This window comes from Zophobas morio, unplaced genomic scaffold (assembly GCF_036711695.1).
Source record: "Zophobas morio isolate AGI-343-1 ecotype UQ-CSIRO unplaced genomic scaffold, CSIRO_AGI_Zmor_V1 ptg000021l, whole genome shotgun sequence".
Taxonomy (NCBI): Eukaryota; Metazoa; Arthropoda; class Insecta; order Coleoptera; family Tenebrionidae; genus Zophobas; species Zophobas morio.
Window position 1 is genome coordinate 295,944 of NW_026972126.1, and position 24,479 is coordinate 320,422.

Sequence of the window (24,479 nt, forward strand, 5' to 3'; positions counted from 1 at the left end):
AAAGTTTATATTTAAATTGGTGACGCATTTCTAATCTAATAAGAGAATTTTATTGGTCCTTAGAAGGTGGCTTTGGAATTTAAATTGAAAAGTCAAAAGTTCGTAACAACGTAAATTTTTGGTTTTATTTTTAATTCATAGTTAAGAAAGTAAAAATTAAATGGTAATTTAATCCTTTGTGTGTACTAGTGTTGGATGTTCCACTCTGGCGTTTCTTATGAGTTTTATGGTCCAACTGAACATTTAAGAGTCATTTGTAACAATTGTGTATACAGATTGTAAAATAGGAAGTGATGTAAATAAGAGAATCATTTAATATTGGTTTACTTGTAAATAGTGATTAAAGTTTAACGAGGGAATTCAACGTTGCTGCTGATAGTCCACTGGTAAAATGCAACTATATTATATTACATACCGAGGCGGAAAGTATTCCATTTCTATCGAGAGGACTACAGTTTACCGAGAGACGCAGCCTCGAGGTGAGCTAGTTCTCGAGACACAGGAATGGTACTTTTGCCGAGATTTGTATACTATTTTATTCAGTCGTTTTAATTAGTTTGAAAATAAAATAAAAATGTACTAATTTAAAACGTTGATTTCTGTTTAATATGAGTCACTCAGCAGGCGTTGAAAAATACAAGAATTGACGTAACTTGACAAGCGACGTTTAATTAATAAAATTTTATTTAAAATGTCTGATGATGATATGAATTGTACTCCTCCCGAACTTCGGGAAGCTGCAAAAAAGTGACTGGGAACCTTTTGCCAGAAAAAAGCAAGTCCCGTTATCAAATAAAGGCTTACCAAGCATACATTGATTGGTGCGCCGAGAATAAAGTACAAAATATCACGTCGGAAAATGTTATCCTGACGTATTTCGGCGTACTGTCTCAAGATAGGAAACCAACTTTATGGGCAAGTTATTCAATGCTACGAACTACATTAAATATCAAACATAAAGTTGATATTTCCAAATTTGGAAAACTAATAGCCTACCTGAAAAAGCAAAATGTGGGATACAGAGCTAAAAAATCTAGCATTTTTACGAAAGAGAACATAGAAGAATTCTTAAAAGAAGCAGCAATGGAGTTTCTTCCTCAAAAGGTCAAAATATATAGAGGTCTCCATAATTATAACGTACTAAATATTTTACATTCTAGGCTGCATTAATAATAGGAATTTCTAATGCCTGTCGTACCGACGAACTTTTTAAAATCAAAATGCATGACTTCCGTATTTCGGACAACAAAATTATGATTACACTTCCAGACACAAAAACGTACCAAACAAGAACATTCGTTATTTATTACCAACAAAGAATGGCTACAAACTGTAAAAGAATATGTTAGTCTGCGTAATAACGTCCAAAATGATAGATTTTTCCTCGAATACAAGGTGATTGCGAAATACATGCAAAAAAAAAACGGGAAATAGCTCACAATATGATTATGTCACTGGGTAAAATTCACGGTCCTAAGTAGTAGCAGTGTCTAGAAAAAATTATTTGAAATTAAATGTAAATTGTTGTACGCGCCCCTGGACTGTTTTGTGACCTACATAATTACTACAATGAATGGAACAGAGTGAGTCGGATTAAGAACCAAAAAAGTGACTTTATCAGGCACTTTTTTAATCGCAACGTGAAAAACACGAAAAGGGCCAGTTAGCATCGAGCGGTCGGTGAAATCGGTTTATGGTGGAGTTTTCCCATGCAGATTGTGTCGATATGGTAATTGGTGCATCAGTGGTACAGCATCTCCGTGATCATGGTACCTTCAACCTCAAACTCACGATCGTGGCCGTGATAGGACAGAAAGAAAAAGTTGGATTTTCACAGCTTGTAGTGCATCCTACATTAAAAGAATACGGCCACATCCATACCATGTTGACAAAGTAAAGGGTTTGGAGCCCGCTGATTGTCCACGTTGTGTAACTCACTTTTTGTCCGATCAAACTCCACATGCTCGTCAACAAGTACGATTGCAAAAGACGGTTTTCGATAAATGTGTATCGGTTGGATGAAACAGTTCGTTTGTGGAAATCAACAGTGTCCAGAAATTATCGAAGAGCTTCAACAAGTGAAAGTGGCAGCCGCTACTCCGGTGTTTTTTTACCTATCAACAAACCTCTTGCGACGCTCTGACGCCCGTATTGCTAGTCAAGGACAACATTTTCAACATTTCTTGTAAAAAGGTAGTAGCATTCTAAGTTGCTCTTATTTCTGTTCCAATAAACAATGGTGTGACAAGGACCAAACATCCGTCAGAATCAAAATTACCAAAAAACTTTCACACTGACCTTTAACGATGAATGAGTAAATGAATGAACGAATGATAAGCAGCAAAAAGTCGGTTTTACTTTTAATTGAAACTGAAAGTGTTTAGGTCGTTTTTATTCGAACGTTTTTCCAACTCTGTTTACAAGGTGGCTCAGTGCCTTCGTATCGAGGGTGGTTCATGGGGGTTTTGCCCCATTCGATTTTTAATTTATTTTTTCTATATTTCGACTCTACGAGGGTGGGGGATGCCGTGGTTAAAATATTTGCACTTATTTCGCAGTCACCCTGTATATTAGGCCGTTTGGCCATAATAGCATTTCACAATTTCCAAAAAAAACTGCAGCCTACTTGAAGCTACATGACGTGGAAACCTTCACCGGACATTGTTTCCGGCGCACGGCCGCAACTTTGTTGGTTAACAGCGGTGGAAATGTGCTCCACTTAAAAAGGCTAGGAGGTTGGAAATCCAGTGCAGTAGCGGAAGGTTATGTAGACAATTCGCTGGACAGCCAATTAAAAATAGCTACATATTATGCTAAAAGGAAATATCCCTGAGCCAAGTACATCTTCCACTGGCCCATCAACCTCAAGACAAGCACAAGAATTCAATGTTACTAGCAGAGAGTGAAGAGACCTAAAACAGGGATTATTATCTATCACAGTGCAAGGTTGCGCTAATTCTGTGTTTAATTTTAATTTCTATAATCGTCCTAACGATAAAACTACCTCATAACATAGAATAGTTTTGGGTACGATGTATCACTTTGTTTTAGTTTAAGGTTATTAGAAGACACAAAATTTATTCTCCTTTTATTTTGTTACTAGCGACCCTTTAATAAGCAGTCTAACCAAGGCAGGCATTTGTATCACAGTACCACCAGAGAAGTCACACTGTCCATAATTTATACCACATTGGGCGCTAAATTTGAAAATTTCAGAGTTTACAATTTCAAATATTCACATGAATGTATGGCATGAACTATAAAAACTACGAAGCAGTAGTATAATCTACGAAATTATCGATAAAATGTGTTATTCATGAATAAGACTACAAGTAAAATGTAACAATTTATTAAAACAAAAACAAAGAAAAACAAAGAGTAATTACCAGTTATTTTATAACATGCTTTTACTGTCCCTGCAAAGTTGGGATATTGTAATTTTTTTGCTTAAAACTAAAAGTAATAAACCTATGAATTAGTTTAGTTTTTAAATTATCACAGTTCAAAATGCACTCGATCACTATACACTTGTTCAATAAAAACATATGTGGATTGGCAATTCCATCTGTACGTTTTAACATTTCCTCATATTCACACCAGGCATACAAAGAATTCATTTCTAAGTTTCACAATGGACTCGAACTAGATGGTTCCACGAACTTTTCAGAGTCTCCAGGAACATTGATGTATTAAATATGGCAAAATATTCCTTTAAAGACACAATCAATATCTTAAATTATTAAATGCCTTAATCTTATTATCTCACCTCAATCTTTTGCTGTCTGATTTGCTCTACCATTATTTGTTGTCCATTGGGTTCTTCTAGTAGGATAACGACAGAATACCTTCATTCAAACGTCAGTTTGGTGCACAAAAACCCATTATTTTGAATCCTATTACCTCCTACATCTATAAAATAATTAATAATTCAAGTACATTACTTGAGTGGGTAACACAAGGAGGTTTAAATGTATAGAGAGAGTACTGCGCTCGTTGTTTTGTGTAGCACATATACAAACCCTCTCTGCTGTTCGTATGGTGTTCGTACACATTCGTGAATTGACGCATAAGCAATTGAACGAGTCAGTGGCGGAACTAGATTTTACTGCTGTCTATTAGTTTTAACACATTTGTCATTGTTCTAGATTTTAGTGGATGTTTGCAAAGACCAGATACGTGAACGTGTGGGAAGTGCATTAACCACACATTTTGTTTAAAAACCAATATTTTTTGTTTTTCTTGAAATTGTATGAAATTGAAACTCGTCAGCCACTGTACTGCAGTACAGTAAACCTCTCGCGCCTCACTCCTCTCACCCGAGAGATGTTGGTCGCACTTTGATATATGGAAGGTACACGGTATACTCTCTCTATACATTTAAACCTCCTTGGGGTAACACACGAGTTGACATAACCTCAATTTGTTACCACAACTTTATTTATCATTAAAACTTCCATTAATATATGACCATTCCATTAATGCTAAAACTTACCTTACAATTTTTCACTGTGAAGAACAGTAGATTTATCCCGCAAATTGGTAATAAAATTCAACTTGTATTAACATTGACCAACGTCAAACTCAAGGTAATGGCCGTGTGAAATAAAGTGGGGGCACCAATGAAAAAGTGACAAAGTTTTCACCACAAGCTCTCCTTGAGATATTTATAATCGCCGATTTCCATCTACCATTAATTACACATACGTAACGTTTTAGGGTCGAAAGTGACAATCACTTCCACCTCTTGGGTGGAAAGTGACAGTTACTTCCATCTCTTGGGTGGAAAGTGACACATAAGTGACACATGTCACTTTTCACCCTTGAGATTGAAGTGAAGTATGTAATAGCTCACTTCCAAACTTTTAAAAAGTTTGAAAGTTTCAAATTACTGACCGATTGTGAATAAAAGATATTGTGTGATAATCACATCATTGTTCCGTTATAGTGGGGGACGTAATCCGCTTGCCTGGCCAAGGACCTTATCCTATGTTAAGAAAAATAAACCTAACTGTTTTTGTAACGTGGAACTGTTGGTTTTTATTTAATTTTATGAGATATCCTCTGTAAAGTGCTTATGAAGTCACAATCGAAAACATACAACATTGACCACACTATAAAAACATTTTTACTGTTGTTGTGTATTTTTCATAATGTTCACAAGACCGCAAGCCGTGAATGACCTTAGAGTCTACTATAATGTCGCATTACGTTAATTGTAAAGTTTCATAAAAAAAGGTAGTTGTAACAAGTGGTTTCACTTCCCATGTATTCTTAACTTCACGAAAAATTAAGTTAAAATATCAGAAAAAAATTGGTTGAAAGTTATTGCGGCAGGAGTTCCCTCGCCGCCTAAGTGCAATGCCACAAATCCCGCTTCTTCGAAAAATAAAAAAAAAATGATTTTGCGAATTTGTATTCAATAAAACAAATACAAGATTATGCTGTTTTATAAAATTTATTATAAACGTTTTTGAGATGTCGTGACATTGATTAGGCAAATTTTGGTTAGAGTTTTACCATCTACACGATATTCTTAACATACAATTAAAATACAATCGGTTCGGTAGTTTTGGAGATTATCTACCTAATAAAAGTCTGAACAGACGATACACAAAGTGAGCCACAAGACCTAATTTTTCATTCTCTATGGGTCATGAAATGTCGAGAAAACATAAAAGTAGCCAGTCGTCCCCGATAGACTTGATTACAATACTTTCTTTGCTTACGCTCTGGAAGGAAAAATAAAATTCGCAAAATTAAATTTTATAATTTTTCGAACATTCTGTATTTTATTGAGCGTGTATTTCCACAACACCGAAAACACACAATATATTTGTCGACACGTTTCGCCAACCACGTTGGCATTATCTATGCATGATTACAATAACTTCAAAGTATTCAGTTTTGCAATTCTTGATTTAATCAATAAAATAAACTGACATTTCAAAATATTATCACTCTATTTTCTTTGCCATTTCTGTTGAAACACCACCTGTTGATTTTGCTTAAAATTTAGCAATTGGTAACAGCTTTCGGTTGGTTGACAACGGCTTTTATTTAGAAAATTGTCTGAATATCAACGTTGACAAATTTACGATTAACAAGTGGTGTTTCAATAGAAATGGCAAAGACTATATGTGATTTGTCGTTGTGTTTTTATTTCCCGAGTGTAAACGAAGGAATTATTATAATCGAGTCCGTCGACCGACGCTCTACTTTTGCGTTTTTTCGACGTGTGGGGTTGATGTTGGTCAGGACTCAATAACTCTCAATCCCCAACAATTAACAATTTATTCACAAACGTTCACACAAGAGAAAATACAAAGCAGTGTTCATGTCAGAGCGAGACTCTAAGAAGTACTAATTCTCCTCGCCCTCTCGTGGGGGGAAACGCCGCGGTCAGGTCTACATAGATGGCGCCACATCACTCCTTCCCCAGTGAGAGGGTTGCGAACACTCGAGCGATTAGAAAGTTTTTACAATTATTTACGTACAATGAGTTATAAGCATTACATTTTAGTGAAATTGGACGAAATCTTTGTAGCGCGATGGAAATCTGACGCGCCTCCCTGATCGGGCGGTCTGCTCGCTTCGTGCTTGTTGGTTGGGCGCGACTGTCTCGGCGTCAGAATTGGAATCGTCACTAGAGACTTCATCTGGTGGGTTGGCGGTACGGTTGGTACTCGTGCATGGAGTGAAATCTGTCATTCTTTCGACGTATGCGGGTTTTAACCTATCAACGGATACGTTTGCAGCCCTACCCTTAATTAGCAAGGTGAAAAACTTGTCGTGGCGTTCCAGCACTTTGAAAGGACCTTCATATGGGGGCTGAAGTGGCTTCCGTATAAGATCCACTCTCACAAACACGAACTCTGATTGCTGCAAGTTGTTTGGCATATGGACGTAGGGCTTGTTGTGGTGCCGTGCTGCTGGGTATTTTAGGCACTGCATTCGGGCTTTCAACTGCTCCACGAACTGGTTTGTCAGCGGGGGCAGTGTCTGTGGGTTCAACGTTGCTGCCTCAAACATGTCACCTGGAAGCCGGAGAGACGTACCGTAAACTAAGTCGGCTGCAGATGTATTGATGTCTTCTTTTAGCGTTGTTCTTAGGCCTAATAAGACTAGAGGTAGGGCGTCAGTCCACTTGCTATCGTGGCACATGAGTGATGTCTTCAGTGACCGATGGAAACGTTCAACTAGACCATTACTCGGTGGGTGGTAGGCTGTGGTTTTAATGTGGTGTGTGCCTAGCATCTGTGTCAGGGATGAAAACAGTGATGACTGGAATTGGGTACCTCTATCTGTAGTTATTTTGGCTGGTGTTCCGAAACGACAAATCCATGTGTTGACAAATGCTTTAGCGCATGTTTCAGCTGTAATATCTTGAATCGGCGTTGCCTCCGGCCATCGTGTGAATCTATCAATTAGGGTTAGCAAGTACTCCTTCCCATTTGCTGAGGGTAGTGGCCCTACAATATCCAAGTGCACATGGGAAAATCTGGCATCCGGGTTTGCGAACGTGCCAACTGGTGCATGGGTGTGTTTGTGCACTTTGGCCTTCTGACATTTTAGGCATTCTCTTACCCATGTTGCTATGTTTTTCCGCATGGAGGGCCAGAAATATTTCTTCGAAATCTGTTTAGTGGATGATTTCACTCCGGGGTGTGCTACTTGGTGGATGGTGTCGAAAATGTGTCTTCGGAACGTTTTTGGAACGTAGAGTCTGTTCCCGTGGTTGGATTCATACCAGAGTGGTTCGTCTATGACAGGTGCTGTAATGGTGATGAACGCGAACTTGCTTTGCTTTTTTAGCTCTTGCAATTCTGTGTCTTCCTTTTGTGCTTTAGCTAGTTGTGCGAGAGAGAACTCTGAACGTGTAATTGCGCTGATTCTTGATAGTGCGTCGGCTGGAATATTGTTCGAGCCGTGAATGTGTCTGATATCGGTGGTGAACTGTGAGATTAAGTCCAGATGTCGACACTGTCTAGGCGAGCATTTTTCAGGTTTTTGTTGGAAGGCGTAAGTGAGTGGTTTGTGGTCGGTATAGATTACAAAGTGTCTACCTTCTAGAAAGTGTTTAAAATGTATCACGCTTTTATAGATCGCTAGGAGCTCCCTGTCATAGGCGCTGTACTTCCTTTCAGCGGCTGTCAATTTCGATGAGAAAAATGCGAGGGGCTTTTGAGACGATTCTTCCAACTGCTGTAACACTCCTCCGATGGCCTCAGCTGAAGCATCTACTGCTAAACTGAGTGGCAGTTTGGGATCGGGGAATGTTAGTGTTGTTATGTTAGCTAGATCCGACTTACATTTTTCGAAAGCTCTCTCAGCTTCCTGGTTCCAACGTAAATCGGCGTTTTTACGTGAACACCCTTGAAGAAGGTTGTTCAGGGGTGCTTGGGTATTTGCTGCGCCATTGATCCATCTGCGGTAATAGTTTAGCATTCCCAAAAACCTCTGCAAGTCTTTTGAAGTTTTTGGTTTTGGGAAAGTTCTTATTGCGCTGACTTTCTCTGGGAGCGGTTCCAGGCCTTTGTTTGAAACCTTGACGCCAAGGAATGCTAGCTCAGGTACGCCAAACTTGCATTTTCCTGGGTTGATGACTATGCCATGTTTGTGCAGACGTCGGAGCACTTCCTCCACATGTTGGACATGTTCTTGTTCTGACGTACTGGCAACAAGTATGTCGTCTATATAGGCGTAGGCGAAGTCGAGTCCGTACAATGCTTGGTCTACAAATCTCTGGAATGTTTGTCCAGCATTTTTTAACCCATATGGCATCCGCAGGAATTCGAAGAGTCCGAATGGTGTTGTGACAGCTGTCTTTGGTCTATCGCTTGGATTTACAGGTATCTGAAAATATGCGGTTAATAGGTCCAATGAGGAGAAAATTGTCTTGCCCTTTAAATTGGCGGCGAAGTCTTGGATGTGCGGCACTGGATAGCGGTCGGGGATTGTGACTGCGTTAAGACCGCGATAGTCCCCGCATAGACGCCATGTGCCATTGTTTTTGGGGACCATATGCAAAGGGCTGGCCCAAGGTGAGGAGGACGGCTGTATGATGCCATTTTCCCTCATGCGCCGAAATTCTTCTTTGGCGATTCGCAGCTTGTCAGACGGCAGTCTTCGGGGTCTACAGTGGGCTGGGGGTCCCCGAGTTGGAATGTGGTGAACCACGTCGTGTTTCGTTTCGCGTGGTGTTGTTGTAGTTCGGGTGACCTCTGGGTACTTTTGCAGCATCTGTTTATATGTTGCACTCGCACCTTCGAAGACTGCGTGGATCCCGTGTTCGTGAGCGCGCTTCAAACACCCTTCGACCGAGAGCGATGTGCGCGAGTCACTTATTTTTTTGTTTTTTATGTCCACGCACAAGCCATAATGTTCGAGAAAATCTGCGCCGATTATTGCGTTCGTTACCTCGGCGACTATAAAAGTCCACTTGAATTCGCGACGAAGTCCAAGGTTTAGTGTGACGGTTATTTGACCAAAAACGCGGATTTTCGAACCATCGGCTGACTGTAGTCGCAACGAGGTGGGTTCACGGGCGCACTTGTGTTTGAATTTGGCGGGCAGAATGCTGATATCGGCGCCTGTGTCAACGAGAAAGTGTGTCTTCGAACCTTTGTCGACGATGAACAGGCGTCGGGACGCTTGCCGGGCCACCGCAGCTGCCCTTACGTGCGGCCCTCGTGCCCGTTTTTTTGAAAGCTGCAGGGTCGTGTGCACTTATTTATTGGCTTTCTCCCCAAATTTTCGATGATACCAGCACTGCTGGTCCTCTCTGCTTCTGCTTCGACTTCGAGTTCGCTTTTTGCTTTCCCCTTCGAGCCGTTGCATCAGATTGTCCATTTTTTTCAGGATTCTTGACATCATCTGCATCATGTCGACGTCGCTCGAGCGTGATGGACCTGGTTGCGGAGACCTTGCTCGTGCTTCCGCCACCGCTGCCGACGGGGTGGACTCAAGTATTTTGTCGGCCACTTCTGCCACCTTGTCTATTTCGACTTGTGTAAGTGACACAAGGATCGGTTGAATGGATACCGGCATCTGTTGAATAAATAATTCTCTTAACGCCGTGGCATTTACGTAGGGCGTATTTTGTATTAGGGACTGCATGTGTCTCAACAGCTGTGAGGGCTTCCTTGAACCTAACTCCTGGCCTCCTAACAACTGCTTTAGTCGCTGCGTCTCGGTGATGCAGGTGCGACTGACGATGGCTTGTTTGAGACATGTGTAAGGCTCCGTGTCGTGTGGCTTCAAGATGACGTCGGATACTTCGGCTGCTACATCGGGTGGTAATATGGTGAGCACATGGTTGAAACGTGTCTCTTCTTTTGTAATTTTGCTGATCTGGAACTTTGCTTCTACCGTTGTGAACCATAGGTCTGGCTTGGCTGACCAGAATGGGGGCAGTACGAAATGGGTTGCGGCAGACGCGTGCGTTTGTTCGCCTTGATCATCGTCGCCAGCCATCTTGTTTTTTCGTCCCGGTGCGGCGTGGAGTTGCTTGACCACGTGGCTGGGTTTTTTCGCTCTCCTCGCGTTGATTTGCCTTTTAGTCGGTGTCACCAATTTGTGGGGTTGATGTTGGTCAGGACTCAATAACTCTCAATCCCCAACAATTAACAATTTATTCACAAACGTTCACACAAGAGAAAATACAAAGCAGTGTTCATGTCAGAGCGAGACTCTAAGAAGTACTAATTCTCCTCGCCCTCTCGTGGGGGGAAACGCCGCGGTCAGGTCTACATAGATGGCGCCACAGACGTTTCATGACTCCTACAGTACGAAGAAATATGTCTTCCGTTTCCGTCTGTCTATCTGTCTATCTGTTCGTCTGTTTGTCGTCTGTCCGGATTTTCTTAGACAGATAATCTCCGAAACTACTGGACTAATTAGCCAAATACACTGACGTCATCCGAGGTCATCAAGATGGCAGCGTTTGACAACTAGCCGGTTTTCTCATAAGAGTCAATGCTAATATTTTCGGAATTCATTTAAATTTGAGAATGTGTCAACTGTGTTTTTATAGTTTGGTAAGTTTGTTACAGTTTCTAGACTGTGTAGATATCTGTAAAATGCACCATAACGTTTGAATATGCTTGAAAAATAATGTTTTCCAATGTGATGTACAGGTTAACTTCGCTACATTTTATATTATTTGTTTTGCAAATTAATTCTTTGTTAATGTACATCAATGTTTTTTAAATACACTAGCATCTTAATATTATAATATTTTGTATTTTAGGAGAAAATGCCTAAATTTTGTGCTGTTGTGGGTTGCGCGAATTGAAGCACCCGAAATGCGGACAAATTTTATTTTCCTTTCCCAGCAATTAGCAACAATAAAGGTAAATATATACAGGATGGGGGGAAAAGGCGGAAGCTTTGGTTAAAAGCCTTGAAACGAGTGGATTTAACGAAGCCAAAGTAAAGTATTCCTATGTTTGTTCGGATCATTTTATTTTAGGTACAGTACCTACCTGTTAGATTTACAGTTTCTAACAAATTACTACATTGGTGCTCTTTTAGGTAAACCTGCAGATTTGTCGGATGTGGACCATCCTGATTATGTTCCATCATAAAATTTAGGATATCAAAATAAATCCACTCATAATACTTGTAATGTTGAAAGACACAGTTGTTTAAAAAAGAGAAAACTGAATAAATGCCTCTAGACTTTTGAAGGCATGAGTTTTATTGTGGGTTATTTTACTTACTCTAAAAATAGGGACATCGTCTAAACACAAACTAAAATCACTTGCACTCATTGTATAAGGATCTACGCCGTTTAAATTGTTTAACTTTTGTACATAGGTATCTGTTTTTGTGTTCGACGGAAAGACATCGTCCATAATCACTTCAATTATCCATACTTTAAAAACAAATCACACACCTTCACTTAAACCCGTCACAGTAACCTCAAACGAAAATATTAATTTCCGATTTCCCGCTTAAAACACACGGATGTATTTTGGATGACGAGGAATTCAGACCAAAACAGTGTTCTGTATTTTTATTTTTATTATGTATTTCTAAACTCAAATCGCCAAAAAAAGCACCCTGATACACAGAAAAGATATGAAAGAAGCTATTCACGTGTTTATTTTCTAGATAAATACCCACACTTTTAAATAAAATGCGAAAATGTTAACATTGTCGCTTATGGAGTTTCACGGCGCTTGTCAAACGCTGAGTTCCCGCCACAACATGACGTCACGTGTTATTGGCTAATTGTTGTGAAATTTTATATGCCTATTATTGTCATGTAGGTGGTAAAACCCTAACCAAACTTGTCTAATCATCCCCACAAGTAATGTGATAACGTCACTTCAAAACTGTACATAGTAAATGGGTTTTGAATTGGATGAAATAACACGGAATGGGACTATTTGGCGCGGCCAACTTGACACGGCCAACTTGGCGGGGCCGACTTGGCGCAAGCCATTTTGGCGCGAAGCCAACTTAGCGCCGGGACACTTTGGCGCAAGCCATCTTGGCGCAAGTACGTCGGTATATAATATAAAAAATATTTATTGTTCGTACTGTTGTTGGCACCCTGTTATTTATGCCAAGTGTAGGCAACCAAATACACAGCTTCATTCGCACAAATTCCAATAACTAAATGATCCACGGAGCAAGAAGTTCCACGTTTAGGGGTATGTTTATAATAGGGTGCAGGGCGCGAAGCGTTCGTGTGTCCAAAGGCTGGCGTCTGGTTCGGTTTCGCCCAATACTAAATACACTGAAAACATCGTCGTAGTTTCCGGAATTGCATTTTAAAAATACTGAAGTCTGCAACCAAGTCAGAATCTAAGTAAGCCTGCATTCTGCTACCGCATCACAGGTCGTTTAATTGCGATTTCTCGTTTCAATAGATTCTGAATTTTCGCGAGTTATTTACCTCAGTCGTGGATTTTTTAGGATTATAAATGGTATCAAAAGAAAGCTGACACTTTTCCCCAGGGGACCTCCTATCTCAGAATGCAAAAAACTTCAGCACTTTGTCAAAAAATGCATCAATGTGCCGGTTAAAATGTGATGTAAAAGTTGTTCAACTTTATAATTTTTTTTTGTAAAAACTGCATACTAAATATGAATATAAATATGGAGGTCCCCTGGACTGAAGTTTGTTAATTCGAAATATAATTTTTTTAAAGCGATATACAGGCTGACTGCGAAATACATGCAAAAAAAAAATGGGGAATGGGTCACAATATGATTATGTCACTGGCAAAAATTCACGGTCCTAAGTGGTAGCAGTGTCTAGAAAAAATTATTTGAAATTAAATGTAAATTGTTGTACGCGCCGCTGGATTGTTTTGTGACCTACATAATTACTACAATGAATGGAACAGAGCGACTCGGTTTAAGAACCAAAAAAGTAACTTTATCAGGCACTTTTTTAATCGCAACGTGAAAAACACGAAAAGGGCCAGTGATTATCGAGCAGTCGTTGAAATCGGTGTATGGTAGAGTTTTCCAATGCAGAGCGTGTCGATATGGTAATTTGTGTGGGCGAACATTTACGTCAGTGGTACAGCATCTCCGAGATCATGGTACCTTCAACCTCAAACTCACGATCGTGGTCGTGATGGGACAGAAAGAAGAAATTGGATTTTCGCAGCTTGTAGTGCATCCTACATTAAAAGAACACGGTCACATCCATACCATGTTGACAAAGACCACGGTTTGGAGCCCACTGATTGTCCACGTTGTGTAACTCACTTTTTGTCCGATGGAACACCACATACTCGTCAACAAGTACGATTTCAAGAGACGGTTTTCGAGAAACGTGTATTGGTTGGATGAAACAATTCGTTGGCGGAAATCAACAGTGTTCAGAAATTATTGAAGAGCTTCAACAAGTGAAAGTGGCAGCCGCTACTCCGGTGTTTTTTTACCTATCAACAAACCTCTTGCGACGCTCTGACGCCTGTATTGCTAGTCAAGGACAACATTTTCAACATTTCTTGTAAAAAGGTAGTAGCATTCTAAGTTGCTCTTATTTCTGTTACAATAAACAATGTAAAATCGTTGTGACAAGGACCAAACATCCGTCAGAATCAAAATTACCAAAAAACTTTCACACTGACCTTTAACGATGAATGAGTAAATGAATGAACGAATGATAAGCAGCAAAAAGTCGGTTTTACTTTTAATTGAAACTGAAAGTGTTTAGGTCGCTTTTATTCGAACGTTTTTCCAACTCTCGCTCAGTGCCTTCGTATCGTGGGTGGTTCATGGGGGTTTTGCCCCATTCGATTTTTAATTTATTTTTTCTATATTTCGGCTCTACTAGGGTGGGGGATGCCGTGGTTAAAATATTTGCACATATTTCGCAGTCACCCTGTATCTCGTATTTTTAAAATGCAACTCCGGAAACCGCGACGATGTTTTCAATGTAGTTAGTATAGGGCTAAACTGAACCGGACGCCAACCTAAAAAGTCGACATTACCCCTCCACGCGTTGGTGTCTATAAACATTAGGTTATGCTAACACTGACTGCGAAATATGTGCAAATATTTTTGAGGTTGAAGGTACCATGATCTCGGAGATGCTGTACCACTGATGCAAATGTTCACAAATTACCATATCGACACGCTCTGCATTGGAAAACTCTACCATACACCGATTTCAACGACCGCTCGATAATCACTGGCCCTTTTCGTGTTTTTCACGTTGCGATTAAAAAAGTGCCTGATAAAGTTACTTTTTTGGTTCTTAAACCGAGTCCCCTGCCATTCATTGCAGTAATTATGTAGGTCACGAAACATTACCAGCGGCGCGTGTAGCAATTTACATTTAATTTCAAATAATTTTTTCTAGAGACTGCTACCACTTAGGACCGTGAATTTTTGCCAGCGACATAATCATATTGTGACCTATTCCCCATTTTTTTTTGCATGTATTTCGCAGTCAGCCTGTATATTTGTTTATCCCCTCCAAAAAATTGATGACGTCAGCTTAAAATTTTGCCGAATAAATCCTATCTAAACTGCCCAAACTATAATGAGTATACTATATGTACTCCTCATTTATCATTCCATTTATATTTTTCGGATTTGCTTATGAACTATAGTTTTATTTCTTTCTAAATAGTGGAGTGCCGTAAGGTTTATACCTCGGAACCCGGTTCCACTGAATGGATTTTTGTAAAACCTTTTGAAATGTGTTTTTAACACTAAATACTAAAATGTTTACCCATTTATTTTTGCCGATCTCAGTTTTTTAATTATTTAAATAAATAATAATAATTTTTTCTGAGTTTTCATTGATTTTCTATTAAAAACTCGAAATTTGTTGCTCTTAAAATTAGATTTTTCATAGGATAACTAGTACAAACATGTCCTGAGGCCTCAGATAAAAAAATGAGAAGAAGAAGGGATTATACATAGAAGGAACAACAGCAGATGTTTGATGACGGGCGCAACATAATAGTACACGTTGCAACTAGCTAGGCTAAACACGTAGCTGTTTTTGTGCACTTCGAAAACAAAATTTCTGTTTTTGATTATTTTGAATATTATTATAAAGTTATTTCTTTATTGGCTTTCTTAAGTAAAATAACAGTGGATGATAATATCATTCCAATTGACCCACTACTGTTAAGTGTTTCAACGTATTTGCGTCTTCAAAAATAAGACAAAGAACTTAAAATCTACATGATTTTCGAATTAGCTCCTCATTCTTTTGCTCTTTTTGAAGATGGCGAAATACGCAAAACAAAAAAATCTGCATTTTATGACCTAACCGCAGAAATCACGGTGAATGTTAACGATGTACAAAAATTTTCATACGTAATTGATGGGATGTTAATACACGGTTGCAAGTGGCAACTGAATGAAAATTTTGGCACTTTTTGTGAACACTATGTAAGATATTTACATAAAAATTATGGATGCAATATTTATGTAGTATTTTAGCGAACGAGAAAAATAAGAGTAGCCTCATAGATATGTTCCGAAACACACTTGCAGAAAATAAAATATTTTCTTGTCAAGCGGAAACTGAAAATTAATTGAAACTGCAAATAATTTGCAATCCGAAAACGTTGTAAGTAGTTTCTGAGGATGTGGATACTAGTTTTACTGACTGCGCTTTCACCAACAGATCGATAAATTTATTTTCAAAAACCAGCAAAACGTAAAACACCACAAAAAGTATACTCATCTAAAAGCTTGGAAACAGTATTACTAAAGTGTAAACAGCATATCCCGTTTTCAGATTCTGTCACCGGCTGTGACACGACGTCAGCTTTTTCGCAACGGAGAAACAATGTCTTTGAAAAAAATTTAGAGAAACGACCGGACTTACAAAATGCTGCAGCAGTTTTTGAAAATGAATGCAAAGACGGCAACGATATTTTTAACGCTGGTGTTACATGAACCCTTGCTTTATACGTTGCCCCTTAAAAATAAAAGTTCTAAATACATTAAAGTACAACTCTTTTGTAAAAGCAACCGCTAAAAGTAGCTGCGTTAAATGAGCGTCTTTGGCACCTACTGCAGATGTCGCTTTTGGGCACTTCAAAAGAGTATACCTGCAAATTCAAACATGGCTCGGAAGAAAAATATTACCAGAAGAATGGGGTTGGAAATATGAAAGCAAAATACTGATACCAGAAACAATGACGTATAGCTTCACAAAACTTACTGAAAATGATTTTACAGATGCAAAACAGGATGTATAGCATCTTGTGGGTGCAGGAAGGGTGGATTGAATTGCACTGTAGCTTGCTTAAAATGCAAAGGCAACATTTGTACTAATCCGTCACCTATCATCAAAATTAATGAGGTGGATGACGACAATGATAGTCTAGATAATTGTCTGACAATTTTTCAGTTTTTATAAAATGAAATAATAAATATTTATTTTGTCCTGAAAATCACGTCTTTTTTATTAATGCAGTACATTTTACCTATTTTTTATACAGGGTGTCTCAGAAATAAGTACATTAATTTTAACCAGTAACAGAACTCGTGAAACGGAAGAACTTTTTTATCTAGCATTTTTTTGAAAACTCAAGTCGAATTTCGAATTTTCCCACCCATATATTCACGATCCATCTATGTTCACCTTAAATAATAACTTAAATAATAGCAACACTACAACAATGAAGAAGGTACCGTAGCAACCGTTTTGACACTGACAATCATTTTTATGTCAATGTTTTTATTAAACGTTGTCTCTTTAAAGTTTGTGTGGCACAGATTTCTAATTTATAGACGAAATGTGTTGAAATGGCTTTGTTTTCAAATTTGGAATGCACCAATATCGTTTTAACGTACGGTGAAGCTCGGGGAAACGGCACTCGCGCCCAACGAATTTTTTCAGAAAACCTCCCAAATCGTCGTCTGCCAAATGTGCGCACTTTTAAGAACGTTGCAGCATTTTCGAGAGTACGGATCTTTTAAACCTGCACCTCAGGATAGGGGTAAGTTACGTAGTAATAGAATTGCTAATATTGAAGAGGCTGTTTTGAAGAGTGTCGAAGCTCGACCAGGCACTAGCACGTATCACTGTCTAGTCTGATGTATCGGAGAGCAGTATTTGGAGGATACTCAGAGAACAAATGTACCCCTTTCAGGACCAGAAAGTTCATTTATTGAAACTAACAGACTTACCACGTAGGCAAAACTTTTGTGAGTGGGTTAATAGAAAAATAAACGAACAAGCAAATTTTGTATCTCTTATACCATCAACTGATGAGGTCGGTTACACGAGGGGAGGTGTTCAACACCCACATTTGGGCCGATGAAATTCCGTACGCCATTAGGGAGCAGGATTTTCAATTTCTCTCTAAATGTTTGTCACATTGACAAGATTAGGAAAATACGTATCCTAGTAACTGTTTTTGACCATAAATTATTAATTATAATAATTATTAGTGTCCATGGGTGACTGAGGATCCATGGGCGGGTAACCTTAATTGGGGTATAACTTTAACAATTTTTAACTTGATAATTAAAAAGTTCTTGACAAAACTCTACCAAAAAAAGTTGTTGAGTTCAATGAACTCTATAACTGATTAAAATTAATGTACTTATTTCTGAGACACCCTGTATATGTATTTGGTCCGATATGTATACGATTTTGAGCAATTTGCCTTATTATCAATTTTTTTTTGTAAATTTGTTATTTTTAGCTAAAAAATTATAAATTAATGTTAAAGTTACTATAAAGATATCACTTATTGTATATAAAATTGAAATCGTTACTACAAAATTTTTTTTTCTTCATATTTTTCCATTCTTCAATTAATTGTTGTTATAAATTGTTGTAATAGAGATCGGCAAATTTTGATGGGTAAACTTTTTCATTTAAGCTTTTAACAATGCAATCGAAAAGGTTTTACGAAAATCCATTCAGTGGAACCGGGTTTCGAGGTTTTTACATTTTTATGTCTTACGGCAGTCCACTAAAATTAAAAATCAAACGAACTTACCTTAAGTGAAGTTCGATTGTAATTATATAAGAGTCTCGTTCGAGATGATTACATCGTAGTACCGCTACTTTGACTAGATCCAACCACAAGCTTTAGAGAATAAATTTAAATTTTCGGCTTCCCGCCGCCTGCTCCTACGCCGCACCCTAGCGGCTAATCGTCATACAGTTTAAAGCTCATTCCAAAATTATGGAATTAAGCTGTAACCAAACTCTCCACTTTAGGGGTGGGGAAAAAATTTTTCAGGATAAAAGTTTTTGGGAGGGCTCTAATCATCTCGAACGAGACTCTTATATAATTACAATCGAACTTCACTTAAGGTAAGTTCGTTTGATTTTTAATTATATTACGAGTCTCGTTCTTCGAGATTACATCGTAGATGTTTAGAGCAAACCAACTTAGTCCTTATTCCTTAATACCTGTTACAGAGCTTAATGCCATAATCATTATTCAAGCTTAGACTTATTTTAGACTTATTCACCCTGTTGATTGAATAACACCTCTACAAACGATTCTTTTCTTGGTTCTATCGGGCGTTTGTAGAACTTTGCGAACACCTGTGAGCTGGCTGACCATCCAGCTGTACTCTTTACGATGTTTACATCTAAACCTCTCGCTTCTGCAGCAGACGTGGCTGCGTGTCTCGTGCTGTGAGCAGTGTATTTGGGATCTATTCCGGCTTCCACGAGACAGCACCTTATCCAGCGGCTTATTGATTGCGCAGTTGCCCTATGGTAGGGCCTCTTAAATGTAATAAACAGGTAGTCTTCATTCCCTCTTAGAACTTTGGTTCTTTTTACGTATTTCAACAACACCCTGGCGACGCAAGTGCCCTTTCGCTCTTTAAACAATGGTAGACTGAACGAGGGTTGTGCAACTCCGACTCTAGATGTTTTAATTTGCTCCGATCTTTATGATCACATTGCTCTTCGAAACTGTCATGTCACTTATTTTGATTAGGGACAATGTCTGAACCCTATGGGCTGTAGCTAAGGCTAGTAAAGATACCAACTTAAAGGTGAGAGATTTTAGGTCCAGGACTTTCAGCGGTCCCAGTGCTTCTGCCCAGTTTAGAACTGCCTCTGTGTTCCCGGTGGTGTCATATTTAGGCTTCGGTGGTCTGTTTTTAAAGACTCCTTTAAAAAAAAAAAAAACGACTAATTTCAGGATCACTACCCAAGTCTATCGTGCTTATCAGATTAATCGCTGATCTCTCTGAATTAAGTGTGCCGTCTGATGCCTCCTGATTGAATCGAAATGTTAAGTATTTTAAAACTAGGTAAATATCTGGTTGTAGGGGGTCTCTCTTTTCACTCTGGCAGTAACTCCACCAGTTTTTAAGGGCTGTGTTGTATTGTTTCAGAGTAGAATCCGTTAGCGAGGAGATTAGAATCTCTACAGCTTCTGCTGGCACTAGTTTCTGTTGATACGATCGCCGGAGAGCCTCCCTGCAACCAGGGAAAGATGATCCGCTAACGGGTGAATTAAAGACCTGCAAGGAGATAACCGAAGCTTAGGTGATGGCGAAAAATACAACGGTTCTTCTAATAGCATTGATTTAAATAAGGGAAACCAAGGCTGGGTAGGCCAGTGAGGGACCACCACTATTCCCTGAGCCTTATCTGAATAGATTTTTTGTAGCACCTTAGCAACCATCGCGAAGGGAGGGAATGCATAAAAAAGGTATTTACTCCAATTAACTGTAAAAGCGTCAATGTAACGAGCTTCTGGGTCTCGTTTCCAGGAGCAGAACACCTCGGTCTTAGCACTACTCCCTGATGCGAACAAGTCTATTTCTGGAAACCCCCACCTTTCTACTATGGTCTGAAAGAAGGGGGCTCCTAACTCCCATTCAGTATCTACATTGATTCTTCTAGATTCCCTGACTGCGTCTGTGTTTTCCCGCGAGGGGATGTAGGAAGCAAAGATCCAGATTCTTCTTTTCTCACACCAAGTCCAAATATGTTTAGCCCTTGATTAAGTTCTACGTATTGTACACCCCCCATACGATTGATATACGAAATCGCCCTGGTATTGTCAATTCTAAGTAAGATTTCGCAATTTTGGACTTCCCTAGCAAAGCACTTAAGCGCCAAAAACGCTGCTATAATCTCCAGCTGGTTTATATGTAACCTCTTCTCCTCCTGAGACCAAAATCCGTGAGTATTTTCTCCGTTGCAGTGCGCACCCCACCCTGTGAGCGATGCATCCGAGAAAATCTCTAACCTATAAGAGTTTTCCTCGTGACTGCTACATTTTTCTTGCACACGGCCCGAGATTTGCCGATGCAAAGTGTATCATCTATGTACGCTGTCGATAACCATCCCCTTTCTCTAAGAAAGTTCAGGACTGGCTTTAGTAACTTTGTAAATACATACGGACTTGTACAAAGTCCAAAGGGCAAGCATTGAAATTCAAATATTTGATCCCTGAATTTAAATCTTAAAAATTTTCGACTACCCGGACCAATTTTTTCCCAGAAAATATGCATCTTTCAAGTCTAAAATACATAGAAAATAATTTTTATAAATTAATTTCAAGGCTACTCTCATATCCTCGATCTTAAAATGACTGGTCTTTATAAATTATATTTATAAAGCATTTAAGGTTTAGTATGAATCTCTTAGAGCCATCTGGCTTTGGCACTAGAAAAAACGGTGATAAAAATTGGCCTTCTACAGCTTCACATCTGATTATTGCCCCCATAACTACCCGTTTTGTTATTTCGTATTCTAACAGTTTTTCGTCTTCTGCCGAAAAATGCAATTCTTTATTAAAGCTCAGGGACCCTTTGCTGACCGGCTGAGATGGGGGGAATTTCGTCTGATACTGTTTTAGGCCCTGATACGAGTTCCCCTGTCTCGCATACGGGCCCCGCCAGTTTAAAGTGCTTCTAGGGGCTGGCCTGCTTGGTTTCTTGCTAGTACCAGAGGTCGATGGAAGAGGAGAGGCTTTAATCTCTTTGCCGATCTTCTCCATTGACTTTGCATTTTTTATCTTTTCCGTTAGCTTCTCTCCAAACAACAGAGACCCAGGCTTGGTCGTCTGTTATAGATTTTTCATTGACTTGGTCAATATTGGAGAGATAAACGCTCTTCTAGCTGAAGAGACCTGGAAATGTAGCTGCGTAATTTAAATTCATCGTGATGCCTTGTCCTAATGCTGATAAGGCTGAACCAGCTAAGTTCTATTCTTGGATAAATAGCTGATCCCTCTTGGCACCCGTTTCGTTCAGAGTAGCTGCTATTTCTTCATTTAATTCTGGGGCCTCGACAGAAATATTCCCCTTTCGAGGATATTTGTCCACTACTTGGACTTTAATCTCTTTCGGCAATCCGTCAGACAGCCAAGATGCCCAACGCGACACCAAGCTCTCATGCAGCTCTACTTGATCTTTTTTCTTAGCCCCTGGATCATCTCCTAGAAGCAGTTCCACCTCGTTATCTAGCTTCTTAGACTCAGGTGCCTCAGTAGACTGGGCATCATCCTTTACTACTAGGCCCTCTTCCTCAGCCTGCATCTGCGCGATCTCCTCGAGGATCTTGTCTGAGTCCGAGGTACACCTGACTGACTCTTTGAACCCGGGATCCCCAACTAGAGGATTGACGGATTCATTTTCTTTACCAGGGTCAACCTGATTTCCATCTGCAAGGAAAAATAATTACTTAACTTTTTCCCCTAATGCCAGATGAAAATTTTATGCACTGGTTGTTATTGCCTCCTACGTGCAAAATTCACCAGCCTGGACCCCTCAAGGTCTCAAATAATTAATTAATTTTTCTCCTAATGCCAGATGAAAATTTTATGCACTGGTTGTTATTGCCTCCTACGTGCAAAATTCACCAGCCTGGACGCCCGTCAAGGTCTCAAATAATTCATTAATTTTTCCCCTCATGCCGGATGAAAATTTTATGCACTGGTTGTTATTGCCTCCTACGTGCAAAATTCACCAGCCTGGACGCCCGTCAAGGTCTCAAATAATTCATTAATTTTTCCCCTCATGCCGGATGAAAATTTTATGCACTGGTTGTTATTGCCTCCTACGTGCAAAATTCACCAGCCTGGACGCCCGTCAAGGGCTCAAATAATTCATTAATTTTTCCCCTAATGCCGGATGAAAATTTTATGCACTGGTTGTTATTGCCTCCTACGTGCAAAATTCACCAGCCTGGACGCCCGTCAAGGGCTCAAATAATTCATTAATTTTTCCCCTAATGCCGGATGAAAATTTTATGCACTGGTTGTTATTGCCTCCTACGTGCAAAATTCACCAGCCTGGACGCCCGTCAAGGTCTCAAATAATTCATTAATTTTTCCCCAAATGGCAGCTGAAAATTTTATGCACTGGTTGTTATTGCCTCCTACGTGCAAATTCACCAGCCTGGACGCCCGTCAAGGTCTCAAATAATTCGTTAATTCTTTCCCAAATGGCAGCTGAAAATTTTATGCACTGGTTGTTATTGCCTCCTACCTGCAAAATTCACCAGCCTAGACGCCCGTCAAGGTCTCATCCTATAGAGTCCTGACGTCGTGTTATTTTTATCGAGTGATTTTATAAATGTGTCCGTCAGACACTGCACCACGCTTTCTAACCTCTTAATCCGCTTCTCGCAATTGCTCTCTCATCTCTTTCTCTGCTGCGTTTTTCCCCATGATCTACTGTCATTTTCGTCCGAAAGACAATAAAGGACAATAATTCTTGAATAAACAATTAATTTCTTGATAGAATTAAATTCTCAAACATGTGGTTTATTCTAGCACAAAAAACGTTATGACGATTAGCCGCTAGGGTGCGGCGTAGGAGCAGGCGGCGGGAAGCCGAAATTTTAAATTTATTCTCTAAAGCTTGTGGTTGGATCTAGTCAAAGTAGCGGTACTACGATGTAATCTCGAAGAACGAGACTCGTAATATAATTAGTTTGACGTTTTACAAACATATTAGTTGGAAAATTTGGAATAAAAAGTATGTACAAACATAAATTCAATCAAAATAAAATAAAAGCTGCTTTTCTAATATTGTTGATAGCACGTTTTTCATCATCAGAAAGGAATTTTGGGAATGCGGTATTAGATAAAATACCAGCGATTGCACCTTGTAATTTTATTGTGGGCGCATGGTGCGGGTGGGCGACCTGGTTTCTTGAAATTATTAATAATTCAATGTCTTTGTCCAGCTGGTCTATCGTTAGACCAATTGTAGCCAATTTTAAAGAGATCGTGTTGACGCGGTCCGTTTCCTCGTCTGTGTTATTTACGGTTTTTATGCTTTTCAAATTTTTGATTTGGACTTGGCCCGTTTCTAGATACCTGTCCCATCTTAATTTCCAGGTATTTTAGTCGGTTCAAGGTTTTCCGTTCATTATCTATGACTCGTTGCAGCTGATCTTCTTTAATTAGTTGTTTTGTCACAACTTTCGACGACATTATTTCCCCGTTAACACAATTCACTCAAAAACGTCAAAGCACTGTCAACGGAACATATAGTCTTTGCCATTTCTATTGAAACACCACTTGTTGATCGTAAATTTGGCAACGTTCATATTCAGACAATTTTCTAACTAAAAGCCGTTGTCAATCAACCGAAAGCTGTTACCAATTGCTAAATTTTAAACAAAATCAACAGGTGGTGTTTCAATAGAAATGGGAAAAGCAATACAAGTAAACATATTATACAGAGTGACTCATAAAAAAATAATGAGTGCATGAATTTATTTTATTGATTTAATAAGGAACTGCAAAACAGAATGCTTTGAAATCTTGGAGATGTTTTAAAGTTGTCATAAGCAAGGTAAAGTTTTCATCAAAATATAACAAAAAATTGATGACGTCACCTCAAAATTTTCCCAAATATATCCTATCTTAAATATACAAAATATGATGAGTCTACACTTGTGATTTACGTTGATATTTTTAAAAATTTTGCTTATACGTGGTGTCTCAAAAAAATTTTTGGCTGAGTCAATTTATTTTAAAAATTAAATCAAGTACTGCAAAATTGAAAACTTTGAAACCTTGCAGACGTGTTGAAGT

At 39.1% G+C, this 24,479-nt stretch overlaps 1 protein-coding gene and 2 long non-coding RNA genes across 5 annotated transcripts in view; 2 read left to right on the forward strand and 1 right to left on the reverse strand.

The window, feature by feature from the left end:
* LOC135132153 (monocarboxylate transporter 12-like) overlaps positions 1–24,479 on the forward strand; it is a 343,441-nt gene that overhangs the window by 231,461 nt on the left and 87,501 nt on the right. The gene's annotated exons all lie outside the window — the stretch shown is intronic.
* Positions 3,364–4,627, reverse strand: LOC135133115 (uncharacterized). The gene is made up of 3 exons (XR_010281147.1): positions 4,493–4,627; positions 3,767–3,909; positions 3,364–3,709 (listed from the first exon to the last, which is right to left on the reverse strand). It is a non-coding gene; the product is annotated as an uncharacterized LOC135133115 (long non-coding RNA).
* LOC135132216 (uncharacterized) lies at positions 11,391–11,687 on the forward strand. The gene is made up of 2 exons (XR_010280984.1): positions 11,391–11,470; positions 11,533–11,687. It is a non-coding gene; the product is annotated as an uncharacterized LOC135132216 (long non-coding RNA).